We start from the raw sequence: 21,171 nt of genomic DNA on the forward strand, positions 1-21,171 counted from the left end.
GGAAGGATGGAAGGTAGGAAGAAGGACGGAAGGAAGGGTGGAAAGTAGGAAGGAGGATGGAAGGATGGGTGGAAAGTAGGATGGAGGATGGAAGGAAGGGTGGAGGGTAGGATGAAGGATGGAAAGAAAGGTGGAAAGTAGGAAGGAGGATGGAAGGTTGGGTGGAAGGTAGACAGGAGGATGGAAGGAAGGGTGGAAGGTAGGATGGAGGATGTAAGGATGGGTGGAAGGTAGGATGGAGGATGGAAGGAAGGGAGGAAGGTAGGAAGGTAGGAGGATGGAAGGAAAGGTGGAAGGTAGGATGGAGGATGGAAGGAAGGGTGGAAGGTAGGATGGAGGATGGAAGGAAAGGTGGAAGGTAGGAAGGAGGATGGAAAGAAGGGTGGAAGGTAGGGAGGAGGATGGAAGGAAGGGTTGAAGGTAGGAAGGAGGATGGAAGGAAGGGTGGAAGGTATGAAGGAGGGAGAACGAAAGGTAGGTTGCTAGGATGATAGTAAAAAGAGTGAAAGGTAGGCAGATAGGATAAAGGAAGGGAGGATGGAAGGTAAGTAGAGGATGGAAAGAAGGATGGATGGTAGGCAGGTAGAGGAAGGATGGATGGTAGGCAAGTAGAGGAAGGATGGAAGGCAGAGAGGGAAATGGAAAGAAGAATGGAAGGTAGGTGGGGAGGACGAGGTTAAAGAAGGATGGGGGGAAGGTAGGAAGGAAATTGGAAGAAAGGGTGGAAGGTAGGTAGGAGGATGGAAGGAATGACGGAAGAAAGGGTGGAAGGTAGGCAGAAGGATGGAAGGAAGGGTGGAAGGTGGGTAAGGGGGATGATGGAAAGTAGGAAAGAGGATGGAAGGAAGGATGGGAAGTAGGTAGGAGGATGGAGGGAAGGAGGGAAGGTAGGAAGGAGGATGAATGGAAGGATGGAAGGTAGGAAGGATGTTGGAAGGAAGGATGGAAGGTAGGAAGAAGGGTGGAAGAATGAGTGGAAGGTTGGTAGCTAGGAGGATGGAAGGTAGGAGGGACGATGGAAGGAAGAACGGAAGTTAGGCAGGAGAATGGACGGAAGTGTGGAAGGTAGGTAACTATAGTAGGACTCGCCTAAGTTTGCGGCTGTGGTGTGGCCCGCACCTGTGTACAATGGTGCCACGTTTCCCCAACTTGCGATGTGAAACGGAAGCTATTTATGTACAAGGCAACACAAATATGATAAATTCAGATGAATAAAACTTACACTTGTGTATTTTGATGGATGAATCAACAGTAATCTTATTATGCATAAAATATTTAAACAGTAACACAGGAACATGGCATACATACTGTACAGTGTTGCTAAAAGAAATTGTAGTCACTTTTAATGTTTTTTAGCGTAGTTTTAGGGTGGATAATAATATTACAGTAATGGATATAAGAGAATGAGCCTAAAAAAAGAAGAAATATGCCAATATCCAAAGTAAAAGAAATAATTCATATAATTCTTGTGAGTGGCAACACTGACACACCCAATCTGGCCTAAGGTAAAGTACGTACCCCTCCGTAGACCCAAGCATAGCTTGTACAGGTGTTGCTTGGGAAAAATGCTCACATTTACTGGCTTTTACCGTAATTTTAAGGGCGAGGAATAATCACATTTATAATCATAAGCTAATATGTAGGACAAAATAGTAGGCATATGCCAATACTGAAGTAAAAAAAAAAACATTATTCACTCGCGAGCGGCAACACTTCCACACCCAGTCGGTGACCTTGATCTCAGGGGTTGTGTGGAAATGATGTCAGATTTACAATATATACAATATTATGTAAAAGAAAATATCCAAAATGTCTCTTGCAATAAAAGAGAGAGAGAGAGAGAGAGAGAGGCAGGCAGGAGAGGGGCAAGGTTGAATGCATTGTCGGCATGACGGGGGGTGGTGGTGGTGGAGGCATTGTCAGGCTGAGAGAGAGATGGAGGAAGGGGAAAGAGAATGAATGAATGAAAATCAATCATGGTACTGCAATAACGGGTCATCTGTTGCCGTATACAAAAAATGATAAATATCACTAAATATAACAAAACCAAATTAACAAATGAAAGCACAATTATAAATAACTTATAAAAGAATCAAAAGTACTCAGGGTGGCTCACATCTCCCGCCAGGAGAGAGAGAGAGAGAGATAACGGTATAGAAAACGTGGCACACTGTACACAGGTGCGGGCCACACCACAGCTGCAAACTTAGGCGAGTCCTATTATAGGAGGATAGAAAGTAGGGAGGAAGATGGAAAGATGGATGGATGGTAGATAGGAGGATGGAAGGAAGGGTGGAAGGTATTTTTTTTTAATGCAAAGAAGAAGGAACCAAAGGCTACTAGCCCTCAAAACTCTTCCTTCTAAGAAAAAAACAACAACAGAGAGCCAAATTCAAGATCTGTTCATTTCGAGATGCCTGGACACACTGCGTTTGAAAGACTGGAGATCATAGGAAGTAGGAAATACAGACAGAGGGAGACAGTTCCAGAGTTGACCTGTTGCATAAATGAAGGATTGGGAGTAACGGTTAACTCATGCATTAGAGAGTTGGACAGAAAAGGGATGAGAGTTTATTGCTAGACGGGTGCTACGCACCCGTCGCAGAGGAGGAGGAATGCAGGCAGACAGTTCAGAGGAGCAGTGACCATTGAAGTAATGATAGAAAAGAGATGAAGATGCAACAATGCGACGAAGAGACAGAGGTTGAAGGGAGCCAGTAAGAGGAGCAGAATTAATGAGACAAAATGCCTTTGACTTCACCCTATTAAGGAGAGCTGTACGTGGGGAGCCTCTCCACACATGAGAGTTGTACTCCATACAGGGGCGAATAAATCCCGTATATAAAGTCAACAACTGTGGAGGGGTAAAGAAGGTACGGAGTCGGCTTAGCACACCTAATCTCTTGGAAGCAGATTTTACCAGAGATTTAATATGATCTTTCCAAGATAAATCCCAAGTGAATGAAACCCCATGCATGTTCAAGGATGATGCTGGATTGAGCTGGATATTATTAAATTTTAGTGGGTACTCCTGTGGAAGATTCTGCCGGGTTGATAGGTGTAAAAACTGAGTCTTAGATGCATTAAAAACAACAAGATTATTTTTATCCCCGTCAGAGATACGAGCCAGGTCAGACATTAGGAGTGTTCCTCATCACTTGTTTGTTGAAGTAACTGCTGGGATAGACGTAGGAACCGAATGGAAAGGTGAAGGGTGGAATCATCAGCATACGAGTGGATAGGGTTAGATGTACAGCTTAGAAGATCACTGATGAATAAAAAGAAGAGAGTTGGTGATAGGACAGAGCCCTCAGGAACACCACTGTTAATAGATCTAGAAGAATGATGACCGTCTACAACAACGGCTATAGAACGACCAGCAAGGAAGCTGTAGAGGAAGGCACAGATAGAAGGATAGAAACCGTAAGAGGGCAGTTAGAAATTAACGATTTGTGCTAGACTAGATCGAAAGCCTTTGAGATGTCAAATGCAATGGCAAAGCATTCGTCAAAGTCCCGAAAGGTGGATGAGCAGGAGTCCGAAAGGTACGTGAGAAGATCGCCAGTGGAGCGTCCCTGATGGAACCCATATTGACGATCAGAAAGAAGGTTGTGCTAAGAAAGATGCTTTAAAATTTTTCTATTAAGAATTGACTCGTCCAATTGCAACTGGACGATAGTTAGAGGGTTAGGAATGGTCACCCTTCTTTGGGACTGGCTGAATGAGAGCAAACTTCCAGCAAGAAGGAAAGGTACAAGCTGAAAGAAAAAGGCGAAAGAGTTTGCCTAGGCAGGGTTTAAGCACAGAAGCACAGTTCTTGAACAACAGGAGGGACTCCTTCAGGCCCATATGCCTTGTTAGTACTGAGGCCAGTGATGGCAGAAAATACATCAGCTGAAGAAATTTAAATGTCAGCCATGAGGAAGTCAGAGGGGGGAAGTGATGGAGGAACAGCACCAGAATAATCTAAGGTGGAATTAGAGGAGAAAGTCTGAGTGAAGAGATCTCCTTTATCAGTAGAAGAGATAGCTACAGAGCCATCAGAGTAGAAAAGAGGAGGGAAGGATGATGAGGTAAAGTTGTTAGAAAGGTTTTTGGCAAGGTGTCAGAAGGAACGGGAAGAATTCGAGTTTGAGAGTTGAGAACATTTGGTGCGGATGAAATTATTTTTAGCAGAGTGAAGAACAGACTTAGCACAATTCCAGGCAGAAACATAAACAAGATGTGATTTAGGTGTGAGTTGGTGCTGGTACCTTTTATAGGCCATCTCCTTGTTACAGACAGCATTAGAACAAGCGTGATTAAACCAAGGCTTTCTTGCATTACTCAAAGGATATGAGAAAGAAATTTATGCTTCCATGCCCAAGAGAATAACCTCCATAATGCGCAAGGTACACTCAGATGGCTCCCGGCCATGGAAGCAATAATCATTCCAGGGAAAATCAAAGAAGTACTGCCTGAGGGCCTCCCAATTTGCAGCTCCAAAGTGCCACAGTCGCAGTTTCTGTGGAGGGTCCACAGGCTGTACCGCAGCGATAGGACAAGTTAAGATAATACTGTTGTGATCGGAGGAGCCCAACGGAGAGAAAAGATTAACAGTGTAAGCAGAAAGATTAGTTGTAAGGAAGAGGTCAAGTATGTTGGAGCTCTCTCCAAAGCGGTCAGGGATACGGGTAGGGTACTATACAAGCTGCTCTAGGTCATTAAGGATAGAAAAGATGTAGGTTTGTTCACCAGGTGGATCAGTGACAGGAGAGGAGAGCCACAGGTGGTGGTGAACATTGAAATCTCCTAGAATGGAAATGTCAGAGAAAGGAGAAATGAAGGAGGGTGTTGAAGGAAGGATGGAAGGTAGGTAGGTAGAACGAGGGATGAAAAAATAGAATGTAGGTAGGTAGGTGGGAGGTTGGAAGGAAGGATGGAAGGTAGCTAGGGGGAAGGATGGAAGGTAGGTAGGTAGGTAGGAGGATGGAAAGAAAGATGGAAGGCAGTTGGTAGGGAGGATAGAAGGAAAAATTGAAGGTAGGTAGGTAGGTAGATAGGGGAGAGATTGGAAGGAAGGGTGGAGGGTAGGTAGGTAGGAGGATGGAAGGAAAGATGGAAGGTAGGTGAGTATGAGATTTGAAGGAAGGATGGAAAGTAGGTAGGCAGGAGGATGGAAGGAATGACGGATGGTTGGTAGGTAGGAGATTAGAAGGAAAGGAATATTGGAAGATGGAAAGATGGAAGGAAGGATGGAAGATAGTTAGGAGGATGACAGGTAGGCAGAATGATGAGGTTGGAGTGAGGATGATGCGTGAGGAGGATGGATGACATTAGGAAATATAAGGAAACAGAAATGTGGAAGGAAGGATGGAAGGTAGGAAGGATGATAAAATTGGAAGGAGGATAATGGATCAGAAGGATGAATGGATAAGGGGTAAAGGGAAGGATGGAAGGTAGATAGGATAAGATTGTAATAAGGATGATTAGCAGGGAGGATGGATGATGGATTAGAATGAAGGATTTGACAGGAGAAGGGTTGAAAGACAGAAGAACGAAAAAGAAGAGTGGGATTTTTAGAAGCGAGAAGGATGGAGGGAAGGATGGAAGGCGAGTAGGATGAGAAAGTTGGAAGGAGGAGGATGGGTGAGGAAGATAGATGGCGAAAGGATAGAAAGATGGCAAAAATGATAGAGGGGATGGAGTATAAAGGGAAGGATGGGGGGTTAGCAGGCTGATGAGGATGAAAAAAGAGGAAGGTAGGTGAGAAGGATAGATGGTAGAGTGGCAGAAGGATGGAGGATGGAAGAATGATAAGGAGAGATTGAGGAAAGGGACACAGAGAATTAAGGTATATAATGAGCTAGAAGGATGGAAGGGAAGGTGGAGAAATGAAAGAGAGGATGATGGTGGGTGGGAAGGGAAGATGGTGGATTAAATGAGTGGGGAGAAGAACATGTAGATGGACTAAGGGAAAGGGTGGAGGATGGAAGAATGAAAAAGGAGGATGGAGAAAGACAGAACGCGATATCAGGAGATGGAGAGAAGTGAGGGAATCGCGAGATACCTGAAGAAAAAAAATGATGAGAGGAAGAATGAAAGAAAAGAGGGTGGAGAATGACAAGATGGAAAGTGAGGCAGAAGTGCAGGGAAAGGAGGGATTAAGAAATATCAGGAATCACAATGATGGAAGGAAGATGAATGTTAAAGATGGAGGAATGACAGAGAGGGTGAGGGGACGAAAGGGAAGATGGTGGACTTAAAAAAAAAATAAAAACGGATGGAAGAAGGGATGGGGAATGGAAAAACGAAGAAAGGAAAGACGGAGAAGGAAGATAAGGAATGGATGCAAGAGAAAAGATAAAGGGTATGGGGAGATACTTACAGTGAGAAAAGTGGATGGTAGGATTGAAAGGAAGGTTGGGGAATAGCAGAATGAAAACATAGGATAGAGAATGGAAGGAAACTAAAAAGATGAAATTGCAAAGGAAACTGTTTACTACACTGGGTGGTAACCAGAGAACCAAATGTACGCCTGGTGGTCTAGTGGGTTAAGGCAGTCCAACTGGATGGGGTGGTATGGGATGACATCAGGAAGGAAGTTTTGGTGCCTTGCTCACATAATGCTACTCATGGACGAGCGAAGGTGTCACCCCTGACTAAAATGTAGTAAATAGTTTCTTGGAATGCAGGAAACTATATCGCTCGTCACTCAGTGCAGAATTACGTGAAGGTTGCACATCGAGCGAGTGGATGGTGGTCGTCCTCGCCTACCACTTATAATGTTAATACTGTTTATAAATCCCTGACAGCCACTGTGTCTCACCATCATCATCATTACCTCCCTCCTTCTCGCTCCCTGCCCATCGTCTTTTACTATTCCCCATCATGTTTTCATTGTTCCATCAACACAACACGTGATTCATGGACTAAATTAATTTATAATGCCTAAATTCGTGAGCTACAAGGCGTCACATTGGAAGAGGAAAGATGTTGGCTTCTATACACACACACGAATAAGCGTCCAAACCCATATGGCCACAACGGCAACCTCCCTCTACCTATGGCATTATGGGCCCGCATTCTCATCGGTTAAGGAAACTCCCTAACACCTTTTCCTAAGCGATTTATTTTGCTTATACTGTCCTTCTGCATGTTACATAAATCATCCTAATATCGCCATGCTCTTCATAGCTATCGTGGAAAAAAATATTAACCAGCCGAACCCCCAAAATAAATCGCTGAGGAAGAGGTGCCAGGGAGCCTCCTTAGCTGACCAGGATAGGGGCCAATGACGGAAGGTATTTATGAGGAAGACACCCTCATCCCGTTCAGCAACAACTCAGGCAGGTACAGAGAGAAAAATTAATATCTTCCTAAAGTCTGACGAATACATAGCGGAAAAATCAAACCATCTGAAACACACACTAGTAGAGACTGGGTTTTCTTGGATTTAGCCAGTTGTATATTTTCTTCAGACAGAATGAGGAGGATACTTGATTTTTTTTTTTTTCCTGTACCCGCCAAAGCACACCAGGTTAGCCCAGGGTCTACCAGAGACTGAAAAAAAAGGAAGTAAAGCTCAACTAACAAGGCGATTCGAACCCAGGACCCCCGAATTAGTTGTCTACCTAACCATTCACTAGTATTACAAGTCTTGTTAGCTTAAATTCATCCGTATGTCTAATCATTCACTATTATTAGAGTTTTTTCTAATTTAAATATAATCGTCTTGCTAATGATTCACTACTATTAGAGCTCTTTCTTAATTGTAATACAATAGTCTGTCTAATCACTCATTACAGGGAAGAGTCCCAATACCTTTTCCTAAGTGATTTATGTTGCTAATTACACATTACTACTCTCTTCTGTGTAATATGAATCCTTCTAATATCATCCTTTTCTGCATAAATGACTTGCAAAAGGATATTAACGATTCTTATCCAAAAACAAATCGCTTAGGATGAGGCGTTAGGGAGCCTCCTTACCTGACGAGAATACCGGCCTGAGACTTCCATGATCGTACTGAAGGGGTTGACAGTCTGCAGCGACAGGAGGTAAACATAATGAAGGAAATAAGCGGAATGCCATATTAATAACACTGCCAAAGTAATGGGGTAAAACGAATTCATTTTATTTATGTCATGAATATCATAGTCTTCTTCCTATCGTTCCTCCTCCTCATCATCATCATCATTATCATCATCATCATCATTATCATCATCATCATCACCATTAATGTAGTAATACAAATAAATAGAATTCTGAAACTGATGAAACAATATTCAAAGAACTCCATATTCCAGATGAAAATACAGTACTTATCATTATAGACATAATATTAAGGAACTTTTGGTATGACTCAGAAATATTTTATTTTAACCTTTGACCTTGATATCAAGGTCATGATCATTCATACTTAAGCAAATCATGTTCACTCCTGACCCAATACATTTCCACCGATTTTGGTCAAAATCGCCCAAATGCTTAAGATTTAGCATTTTCAGGCACGAGACAGTCATTATGATTTTCCTTAGTATCGTAGCTCAATAAGTATTTTGGGATCTCAGTATCAATACCCAGGTCCACTAGTATATGTTGACGACTGTCTACAGGAATATTTGCAAAGCAATCGATTCCGTAGTTTTTGCTGCGCAGGAGAGCAAAAATTGAAACACACACACACACACACACACACACACACTAGTGCTAGGGGAAAAAAAATGTGTCAAAAGAAGCCCGCTATCATTATACATCACTCCTAAAAATTTCAAGTCTATCTCGAACGGTCTTAGAATGCCAGCCTTCTGGATGTCCCCCCACCCCTAGAAAAAAAAAAATATATATATATATATATATTATATATATATATATATATATATATATATATATATATATATATATATATATATATATATATATATATATATATATATATATTCACAATATCGGTAACAACTCCATTTAATAATAATAACAATAATGATAATAATAATGATACTTCTACTACTACTACTACTACTACTACTACTAATTAGAGGCCCCCCCCCAAGGGGGGTATCACACCAGCCGTGAGCCGATACGTATCTAGCCCAGCTTGGAATATGATCTTGACCTTGACCTACTTTCCCCAATTTCGAACTCGTAGATTTTCATCCCTACTACACACCCTTTAAATTTTGTGATGATACCTTGAGCAGTTCCAAAGTTATCGTGCTAACAGACACACAGAACCTGACCTACTTTCATCAATTTCAAATTCGAAGATTTTATCCCTACTATATATCTGTAAAATGTTGTGATGATACTTTGAGCGGTTGCGAAGTTACCGTGGTTTTACACACACACACACACACACACACACACACACACACACACACACACACACACACACACACACACACACACACGCGCGCGAATTGAAAACAACAGTCTTCGCTATCGCGGCTGGTAATAGTAGTAGTAGTAGAAGTAGTAGTAGTAGTAGTAGCAGCAGTAGCAGTAGTAGTAATAATAGTAGTAGTAGTAGTAGTAGTAGTAGTGACAGTAGCAGTAGTAGTGGCAGTAGTAGGAGCAGTAGCAGTAGTAGCTGTAGAAGTAGTAGTGGGAGTATGGTCTGACAAATCTAAACTGGCGGCTAGGGTGTGGCGTGAACCTCTGTACAGTGTGCTGTTTCCCAAATCCGCGATGTGAAACGGCTGTTATGTATGTAAAAGGCATCAAAAATAAGATAAACACATATGAAGACAATGTTAACGTGTGTAATTTAATATGCAAAAGAACAGTAAACTCATTATGCATAAAATATTTATACGGCAATACAGAAACGTGGCATAAATATTTTACAGTGTTGTTAAAAAAAAATGTAGTCACTTTTATTGGCTTTTACCGTATTTCCGGGGTGGGTAATAATGTCACAATTATGATTATAAGATAATGTGCAGGAATATAAGTAAAAATATGCCAATTTCTTAGGAAAAGAAAAAAAAAAATACATTATACCCTCGTAAGCGGCACACTTACACAGACCCAGACTAACCCAGCCAGAGCCTCCTCGTGTAACATTCCTTTGTGTCCTTACCTCCTTGATGGTGTGGAAATAAAGTCAAATTTACAATATGTACAATATAATGTAATAGAAAATAACCAAAATGTATCCTAAAACATCATAGATGAGAGAGAGAGAGAGAGAGAGAGAGAGAGAGAGAGAGAGAGGGGGGGGAGGAAGGTAGGCCAGGGGAGGTGTTGAGGGAGAGATGGAGGAAGGGAGGGAAGGAAGGAGGGAGAGAGTGATTGAATGAAAACAAATCATGGCGCTGCACCAGCGAGGTCATCTGGCGACAAATGTAAAACAATAATAAATATTTTTAAATGTAATTAGATATAAAAAAAAAAATAAAGAAATGAAAGCATAAGTTTATAAGTCACTCATAAAAGAAACAAAATTCCCCAGGGTGACGCACATCTCCCCCAGGAGAGAGAGAGAGAGAGGGGGGGGGGGACATCGCGCGTATGGAAAACGTGGCACACTGTAGAGAGCTTCGTGCCCCACCCTAGCCGCCAGTTTAGATTTGTCCTACCGTAGTAGCAGCTGTCGTAGCAGCAGTAGAAGCAGAAGTAGCAGTAGCAGTAGTAGCAGCAGCAGCAGTAGAAGCAGTTGCAGTAAGTAGTATTAGTAGTGATAGTTGTAGCAACAGTAGTAGTTGTATGTGTGGGAGGAGACGTGGTAGGATAGTAAGGTGGATAGATACGGTAAATGAGTGTGAGAATGAGAGGAATGGAAGCTGATGAGGCTAAAGAACTGACAAGCGATCGTGGAGGCTGGATGAACTATGATTCGTCAGGTAAGAAAGCTCCCTAACACGTTTTTCTTAGCAATTTATTTTTGGAAATGACTGGTTAATACCCTTTTGAATGTTACTGTATTTATGCAGAGTATGGCGACACTGGTAGGATTTATGTAACCCAGAATAGGACAGTAAGATGTAATAAGCAAAATAAATTGCTTAGAGAAGGTGTTAGGGAGCTTCCTTAACTGAGCAGATTGCGAGGTCAGGGTTGGGTACTTTTTTTTTTTTTTTTTTTAATTTGGCAGTCATCGCATTTACTGTCAGATATGTGTGAAGCTGCGTGCCGATTCTCTCTCTCTCTCTCTCTCTCTCTCTCTCTCTCTCTCTCTGTTTGTCTGTCTGTCTGTCTGTCTGTCTCTTTTTACTCATCGGGTGGAGCCAGGATTCTGGGAGCTTGAATGGTGAGTGAATGAGCGTGTGACCCTTTTAACTGGGCAATCTTTGTCTTGTGTTTAATTCTTTCAAAATCTTTCTGTCTCTCTAGGCCCATCTTCGCCTCATCTTATGATGGGGATGGAGGTCAGGATGATGGTGATGATGATAATGATGATGACTATGATGATGGTGGTGATTATGATACATCTGCTACTATTACCACTACTTCTACTACTGCTGCTACTGCTACTATTACTACTACTACTACTACTACTAACCATCATCATCATCGTCATCTTTATCATCATCATCATCCCAAACCGATTTCCCTCCAATAAGTCATACGGATAGATAAAAAAAAAATGAACATGGAACATATAACAAAATGACTGTCACATAATCGTTTCCAGGTCGTCCGGATCTATATATGGCAGGAAAACATTATGGCAAAATTATAATGGCAGGAAATTAAATCGAGAAATAATTAAACAAAAATTTCTCAACAAATCCGACATGGAATATTTGTGTTGGAAATTGCCTGTCATTCAAGGTGGGTTATGCTCTTTTGATTTTTTTTTTTTTTTAGAGTACAGAAAATTATTTTAAAAAAATGCATACACTGATTTATAAGGGAATTTATCATCACCATCATCATTATCATCATCATTATCATCATCATCATCTTCTGCATCATCATCAGCCGTAGCAATATCTTTTCTTCTTCTTCATTGTCTTCTTCATCTTCTTCTTCTTCTTCTTCTTCTTCGTATCATCATCATCATCATCATCATCATCATCATCATCTTCTTCTTCTTCTTCTTTGTCGTCGCCTTCTTTATCGTCTTCGTCCTCTTCTTCATCAACATCTTCTTTATCCCAACCACCCTTTCCCGCCAAGAAGTAGGGTGAGGGAGGGTTCGCGATGTAAAGACAGGGCACGATGGAGAGAAACCAATCAACAACCTGCCTAATGAAACGACACACACACACACACACACACACACACACACACACACACACACACACACACACATCTTTTTAAATTGTCTCCATGCAGGCCAAATAGAAACACACACACACACACACACACACACACACAAGCTAACATGTATGGACAAAAGACAAGGGCTTTCTCCTGATTATGGCATCCCTTCCTCTGGCGTTAGACTAAATAAATGAATAAATAAGTCAATCAATCAATCAATCATTTCCTGTGGCACCCTCGGGGATGCATAGGGCCTCGATGAACTCACACCACCACATCCTATCTTGTGCTAACTCCTCAAGATCTCCCCAACACTCATCTCCAGCTTCCCGTCTCATTGTCCTCACCCACGTCTCTTTTGGCCTTCCTCTACCTCTCCTACCAAGTGCCACCCACCCTGGTGTACCTCGTACTATTCCCTGTCTCCTATACACATGTCCTAGCCACTTCCATCGTGAGAATCTAACATATTCATCGATCGGCTGCACTCCCGTTATTTCTCTAATTCTACTATTTGGTATCCTTTCCCACCACTTAACTCCTAATATTCTTCTAAGTGCTTTATTTTCAAACACCAAGAATTTATTTTCCATAGTCACTGTGCTGTACCAAGACTCGTGTCCATAAATTAAGATACTCCTAACCATTACCTTATAAATTTTGATTTTTGTATGCACAGAGAAATTGTTATTATTCCAAATATTTTTAAGCATTCCCATTGCCTGATTAGCCTTCTTTAACCTTTCCTGGAATTCAAAGTTCAAAGAACCATCCTTGGCTAAATAAGTACCTAAATATTTAAACCTATCAACTTGCTTTACAACCATACCTTCAATTACACATTCCTGCGCATTTTCCATATTCATATTGATTATTTCAGCTTTTCCACAATTAATAACCAAACCCACCTTGCGACCTTCACTCACCAAACAGTCCAACACTCTCTGCATCTCTTCTGGCCCATCACAAATCAAAACTATATCATCCGCATAATCTAAATCCAAAAGTTTCCTGTTCTCTCCCCAAAGTATACCTGCACCGGTTTCTGTTCCAACGCGTTTCATAATGTAATCAATGACCAATATAAATAGTAAAGGCGATAGAACACCACCTTGAATTACTCCGGACTTGACTTCAAACGAATCACTAAGACAACCATCAACCATCACTTTACAAAATGTGTCCTCATGCATGTTCATAATGACCCTCACAAACTCCTCTGGTATTCCATAATGTCTCATGATCTTCCCCATAGTCTCTCTCGAAACACTATCAAAAGCCTTTTCATAATCAACAAAACAAAGACTTAACGGTACTCTCATTTCATTAACTTGCTGCATCAAATGCCTAACTATAAAGATCTGATCATTGCAACCACGTCCCTTTCTAAAACCAGCCTGTTCATCCCTCAGAATACCCTCAACCACAGGCTCCAACCTATTTAACAACACTCTACTGAAAACTTTCAAAGCTATCGGTGACAAAGAGATTCCCCTCCAATTACCACATTCACTCAGGTCTCCCTTCTTCGGAACTTTAACAATTACACCATTCTTCCAAACTGATGGTAGTAACCCCGTCACCCATATCTTATTGAATAGCTTGGTCAAGATCATTATTAATCTATCCCCCTCCACTTTAAACATTTCCGGAAATAAACCATCCTCCCCTGGTGCCTTATTATTCTTTAACTGTTTTACTGCTTTCTCCACTTCTGCAAGCCTCAACTCTCCTGTTTCTATATTTAAATCTTCCTGAGCAGATGGTATATCCTCTTCTGGTGGTATTGGTCTATTAAGAACTGTCTCAAAATGCTCTTTCCATCTATTTTTAATATCTCCATCTTTGGTCAATAAATTTCCTTCCCTGTCTCTAACTGGTATTTCCTTGCGTTTACCTGCATTACCACTCAGTTCTCTAATCGATTCATATGCTATTCTTTGACTCTGTCCATCATTTTTGTTTATTAAGATTTCAGTCTCTGCAACCTTTTCATCCACACATCTTCTTTTATCTCTCCTAGCTAACCTTCTTACTTCTGAATTCAAACTCCAGTACGCAGCTCTTGCTAATTCAATCTCTCGTTCATCAACGCATTGCAACTCACTCCTCAATTTAGCCTCACCTCTCTTTTTTATCATATCCCACGTTTCCTCTGATATCCATTTCTTTCTCCTGAAGCTATGTCTCCTTCCAATCGTACATTCAGCAGTCTCATGCAAAACTTTGTTCACATCCTCCCACATCTCATCTACACTTCTCTCCCCCTCTTCCAACGTTTCCAACACCAAAAACCTATTTCTGCATTCTAATCTGAATTCCTCCTTTTCTTCTCCTTCCCTTCTAAGCTTAACAATATCGTATCTACCAACACCAGATTTTTCCTTCTTCTGATTTTTAAGTTTAAACCTTATTTTTGCAATGCTGAGTTGATGGTCACTACCAATATCCGCTCCCCGTTTAACATGAACATCTAGCAGAGAACTTCTATGCCTCCTACTGATAGCGATGTGATCAATCTGATTTTTATATTTTCCACACGGCGACACCCATGTTGTCTTGTGTATATTGCAATGCTGAAAGAGTGTGCCCCCGATGACTAAGTCATTTGCTAAATAAATAAGTAAATAAATAAATAAATATATAAATGGTCTTCACTTAATATATATGACGTAAAGAGAATGAAAAAGGAGTCAGTGGACCATTGGAAACCTCCTTTTAATTGCACAGTACAATTTTACAGAATACGAAAGTTACCTGGGAAATTTGGAATTATAAATATCTATCTGGCCATCTATCAGTCTATCTTTCTATCTATATGTCTACCAACCTACCTACCTATCTATCTATCTATGTCTATTTGTCTATATATATATATATCTCTGTCTGTCTATTTATCTACCTGTCTATTTGTCTATTTATCTATTTATCCAAACACCAGTACTTACAGTAGGTGTGTATGGAAGTTATTTTTTAAAACTTATTTATGGATGAAATAGGACATTAAAACAATCATCTTAACACATCATGAGAATTAAGTAGTTTGGCGTTAGGTAGAAAACAATACTATAGTCCGTCTGATTTCGTCTGTCAGTGGCCCTTGATTTTGATGGTAAAGGAAGCTCCCTAACACCTTTTCCAAAGTGATTTATTTTGCTTAGTACACATTACAGTTCTACCCTGTGTTACATAAATCCTTCCAGTATCGCCATACCCTGCATAAGTAACGAGCAAAAGGATACCCATATCGAAAAATAAATCGCTAAGGAATAGGTGTTAGGGAACTTCCTTATTGGACGAGTATACTTGTCAAAGATCCCTAACGATATCCAGATCATTTAATGATCCAGTGGTGTTAAATGGAAGAATAAATTGGGCTAGTAACCAAGGAGACTCATTCCTATTTCATAACTCAAACTCATCAAATTTTACGCCACTATATGACTGAGAAATAAAACTGTGAGAGTTGCCCAGTTCCCTCAAATGAAAACAAATTATAGAGATATCTCTACCATGAGAGGGTTAATACTGACAGCATATTCAAATCCCGGGCTCCCATAACTCACTCTCAGCTTAATATTATCGTCTACTGTTTGCTGGAATAAATGTTAGAGTTTCCCCCACCATGAGAGGGTTAAGGAGAGTAAAACAAGAGCAAACAGAAGTAAGAACGTTGCTGCCAAAGAGAAACGAGGACATTTTGGGTGTTGTTTTAGTGTCTGAGGATCATTAGTCTTCTCACAGGCATAGTAACTGCCTCATTTCTTTGACACACACACACACACACACACACACACACACACACACACACACACACACACACACAGAGACTTGATAACTGTAGATAGGGAGAAAGGACAGTACGAGGTTAGCTTAAATCCTGTATGTATATCTGCACGCACACACACACACACACACACACACACACACACACACACACCGCTCGCTGGTACAGTGGTAACGTTCCCGCCTGCCAACTGGTGGACGGGAGTTCGCGCCTCGCTCAGGTTGCGAAAAGTTTCACTGACGAAGTGGGTGGTTACTGTCCCCCTGGAGCAAGGGGACGGGTGTGTGCGTGTGTGAAGGTCACAGCCTTGCCCTTAGATCGGACTATATGAGCTCTCAGCTCCCTTCCGGGAGGGTAAAAGCTGACCATCACGACCATCAAGTGATCCTGACCGACCCGGTGAATTACACACACACAACACAAGGTATAAATCAACTCACACCTGAATTACCTTGCTCAAAACATTTCAGTCACCCCTCCACCGAATGTGACGATGGAGGGTGTTGGGTTTGCATGAAATTTATTTATATGTGAAAGACAGTGATATGGAGCAGGCATAAGGGATGAATGTAAGAGGAATGATAAGAACGGTAGGAAGTTTCTATTTCTCTCTCTCTCTCTCTCTCTCTCTTTCTCTCTCTCTCTCTCAACAGTGTGGTCCGTTAATAGCGCCCCACCAGAAACTCAGCTTACGGTATTCAGGTTGTGCAAGAACGGCTCAGTCTGCTGGTGTGGGCGTCAGTGTGACAGAGTAGGCAATGAGTAAATGATGCACTTAGACATTGATAACGCTGACTGAGCCGTCCCCGCAACACGCAAGAAGTCGCCCGGTGGAGTGGAAGAGGAGCAAAATTTATGGACCAGCCTCATTATGGTCTAATGAAGCAAAAAAAATGTCGCTTAGATTTTTGGTTCAGTGATTATGAAACTCGTTCACTATATTTCTCTCTCTCTCTCTCTCTCATTTTTCCCTCCTTGCCCCCCTTTCCTTGCCCTATCTTTCACATTCTATCCTTTTTTATTGGTCTCATTTCTTTTCTCATCTTCCATTCCCACAGCCCAGTCCTTTCTCCTAGCCCCTTCCTCCTCTCTCTTTCTTCCCATCCGTCTTTTTCCTCCTTTTCCTTTGTCTCTCCTTTTCCCGCCCTTCCAACTTCTCCCTCCCTGTTTCTCCTCTCTCACCTTTCTTTTCCTCTTCTAGTCTTCTTTCACTCCTCCCATTCTTTTTCCACTCGCTCTTCTCCCCATCTTCATTCTTCTCAGCTTCCTCCTTCCCACCTCCTCATCCTTTCCAGTTTACCTCTCCAAGTTATTTCCCATTCTCTCTTACCTCCCAGCCGTCTCTCTCCCTTTACTTTTTCTTCCCTTTCTCTCCCTTCTTCCCTGCCTCTCCTTTCCCTCTCCCCATCACTCCTACCAACAACATTCCTTTTCCGCCCTCTCCCTTTCTTTCTTGCCTCTTTCTCCCAGTCCTTTCTTCTTCCTCTTCATCTTCTTCTTTTTCTTCTTCTCTCTCTCTCTCTCCCTCTCTCTCTCTCTCTCTCAGCCTCCTCTGTGCTCCCTCATCTCCCTCACAGATCGGCTCATGAATGCATCAGTCAGGTCTCATATCCGTCAGTGGCCTTGCATCCAAGCCCGCCTTTTGTCTGGCGATGCAAATGTGGTTCTGTGTGGGACTGCAGTCTTCCTCTTGACACCTTGGCCCTCTGTCCTCCTCCCTTGCTGCTCATTCTGTCTATAGTCTCTTCATTTTTATTAGGCGTACAGTTGCCATATTTCCATCTTGAATTCTTGACTGCAGCAATAAACATGAGACTATATTACCAGTCACGAAGAAATGCCATGGAAAGAATGATATGTCGTAGTATTATATTTCTGTTCCTTGCACCTTTCTCTCCATAAACCCTGTCTACAGAAATTAACGTAAAATTTCAATCTCTCCATTCTTAGTTTTTGGCTGTAACCATAGATTAGCACTAGATTATGATGCTAGTCACGAAGAAGAGCTATGGAAATGAAGCAGAGGGTCAACATTGTCCTCTGCTGCCACTGAACTACAGGAAATATACTAGAAAATGAATGTCTGGGTCAAGTTAACGTAAAAGTGTCGAGGTGTAAAATTACCATCTCTCCGTCTTGAGTACTATGATTTACCAAGAATTAACGCTACAATATGGTGCTAGTCACGAAGAGGTCCAATTGATCGGGTGCTAAGTTTTTGTATTGCTTTATTTTGCTCCTCAGCACCTCTCTCTAACAGTACTCTTTACATTTAAACTGAGCGTTGTGGTACTGATGTGGATGCGATTGAAAGCGTTAAGTGTAATACTTAGAGATGATTTGGCCACATGGAGAGGATCGAGAGTGAGAGACTGATTTGAGGAGTGTATGTGAGGGAGGTGGAGAGGAGGGAGAGTAGGAGAGAGCAGGGATAAGCTGAAGGGATGGAGTGGAGAGGCACATGAGAGAGGGGATGTGAGGTGGAGGGGGAGAGGGGGAGGGAGAGACCAAGGATGAGATGAAGATCGAGTGGAGAGATATATGAGAGAGTGAGGTGTGAGCTGTAAGGAGGGCAGCCAAACAGCAGAGAACAAGGCAACGTTTAGGGGATTTGTTTGTCACACCTTATGGGAATAAGGCGTTTAGTTATGACAGAAAATTCCCATCTCACAGGAGTTCTGCATGGCACTTTGATTCTCTGTCTAACCATACTACTTACTTTAATATACTTTTTTTTTCTTTTTTGCTCTAATGACTAAAAATTGCCATCTCTCCATGAAACCGAGTCGTTGCAAGAGATTAACACCAGAAAATGATGCTAATCGCGAAGAAGTGCCATGAATAGAATGTATGACCATAGTATTGTATCATTCTGCCACTGAGCTACTGTACGTGAAATAACGAAAAAAGAAAGAAAAAAAAAACAGTAGGACAACTATCTGGGTGCAATTACAATAGTCCATTCATTTTAAATAGGAGGAAATTTTCGTCATTTTGCAGCCTATTTCTCGAAACTCAGGAGCAGAAAATGATAATGCCACACCTCTACAGCTCCTTTAGACAACACTTCTTTGTGATTAACACCATATTGTACTATTAAGTTTCTTGGTACAGCTCACCATTCAGGAGATGGTAATTTAGGACGTGTTTCAGTGAATATATTATACGTGGAAATTTCGTCCTTTTGTAGCTTTTTTCGCATGGCTGGCTAAGGGTCAAGCATGAATAATGTAATTCTATTTTTACCTGCGCCGAAACCGACAGGTCTATAATTCACTGTTAGGATATGATCAAACTGTGACCCTACATTCTTTCCATTGCACTTTTTCCTGACTAACATCATCATCTATAGTCCTTTTACCTTAACCTGGCCCAGGTTTTTGTCCTTTTGCAGTTTATTTCAGGTAGGTCAGTGGCAGGATAAGAAAATACGGTGGCTTTGCATCCTATCCACAGCACTTCTTTGTGACGAACACCACATTCTAGTGTTAATCTATTGTTACGACTCGGCATTTAAGGTGGAAGGATGTCAGTTTTAGGCCAAGTTAGTGTAAAAAGGGAACAGTGCAAATATCTTGGTACAGCTCAGCTTTCAGGAGGGAAAGACGGTAATTTTCACCTACTAGAAATGAACAGATGTTAGGTGGAAATTTCCGTCTCACCATCATGAGTACTGAGCTGTAACAAGAGATGTACGTGAGCGTATGGTGCAAGTCACGAAGAAGTGCTATGTTAAAGGATGTTAAGCCGTATTATCTTCGCATTCTGCCACTGAGCTATAGGAAATTAGCTTAAAAAAAAAAAAAAAACTACTTACCTTTCTCTCTCTCTCTCTCTCTCTCTGCTAATTATTTTTCTCCTAGCCACCGTACGTCTCCGCGGCTTTTTTTTCCCCCCTTGCTTTTATTTCTTTCCTGTATGAGTTATATCCCATTTTTTTCATTTTCCCATTTTCCTTCTTTTCCTGTCTGCTGGATTTTTTGCTCCTCCCTCTTCCGCCGTACATTTTTCTTTTATATTTACTTTGTCATTTTTTTCTTCTTCTCGCATTCTTGTTGTTTCACTACGTTGGCTGACCTTGGGATGCTTATGTTCTCTCTCTCTCTCTCTCCCTCTCTCTCTCTCTCTCTCTCTCTCTCTCTCTCTCTCTCTCTCTCTCTCTCTTGTTTAGTCTTCCCCACCCTTTGTCACCCATCTTTATTGTCACTTAACCTGTCTCTACGGGTTTTCTAAAGTCTTTCCAGCTCTGCCCGTCTCCTTGGTTTTTATTCTCTCGGTGCCCTTGGTTTAAATTCTATTGCCTTGTTCGTCTCTCTCTCTCTCTCTCTCTCTCTCTCTCTCTCTGTTTAATTTCCAACGTATGTATCCTTTGCTTCATATTTCGTTTTTTTTTATTTTCACACGTAGTTTTATTGCCTCCTTTATTTCAATTGGATTTTTTTTTTTTTACCACGCCTCCTTGGTTTCTTATTCTGCCACGTTAGTACTTCCTGTTGTCTTTAATAGTTTCTCTTTGAATATATTGTTTTTTGCTGCTGTTTTATAAGTTTTTCCTTTCATTTATTAGATTCATTATTTTTGTTCCGTCTCCTTGACTTGTATTGTCTCCGTGATTTTTATTTTTGTTTTCTTTATCTCGGTTTATATATATTTTTTCTCCTTGTGTTTTATTGTTTCCTCGGGTTTCGCTCTTTCTCCGAGACTTTTATTCATGACAATATTGTAATTCCGTCTCCTTGGTTACTATTCTTTTTTCATGGCCTTTGTGTTTTATTATCTCCTCGGTTCTCCTTGTGTCTCCATTTTTTCTTTCATTCCTCCTCCCTGGGTTTCATTCTCCCTCTGCCGTCTTTCCTCGGCGTCTCCTGTTTGCATTCTGTCTCCTTGGCTGTCTCTAAGATTTACATTCAGACCTTCTAGCTGTCTTCAGTGTCTAGGGCCCGTATTCTCGTATGTTAAGGAAGCTCCCTAACAACCTTTCCTTACAGTTTCATTACCTGCACCAAGGAGTTTATCTTTTAGCCCGCGTTTGTGTGTTTGTTTGTTTGTCTGTTAACAGGATTACTCAAAAGTTATGAATGGATTTTGATGAAGTTTTGTGGAAAGGTGGGCCATTGACCAAGGAAGGAATGATTACATTTTAGGTCGGATACGGATCCGGAGTATCGCGCTCAGTATCTCCTAAAGTTCTC

This window comes from Coenobita brevimanus, chromosome 28 (assembly GCF_032717465.1).
Source record: "Coenobita brevimanus isolate Jiangsu-jjx chromosome 28, ASM3271746v2, whole genome shotgun sequence".
Lineage (NCBI taxonomy): Eukaryota > Metazoa > Arthropoda > Malacostraca > Decapoda > Coenobitidae > Coenobita > Coenobita brevimanus.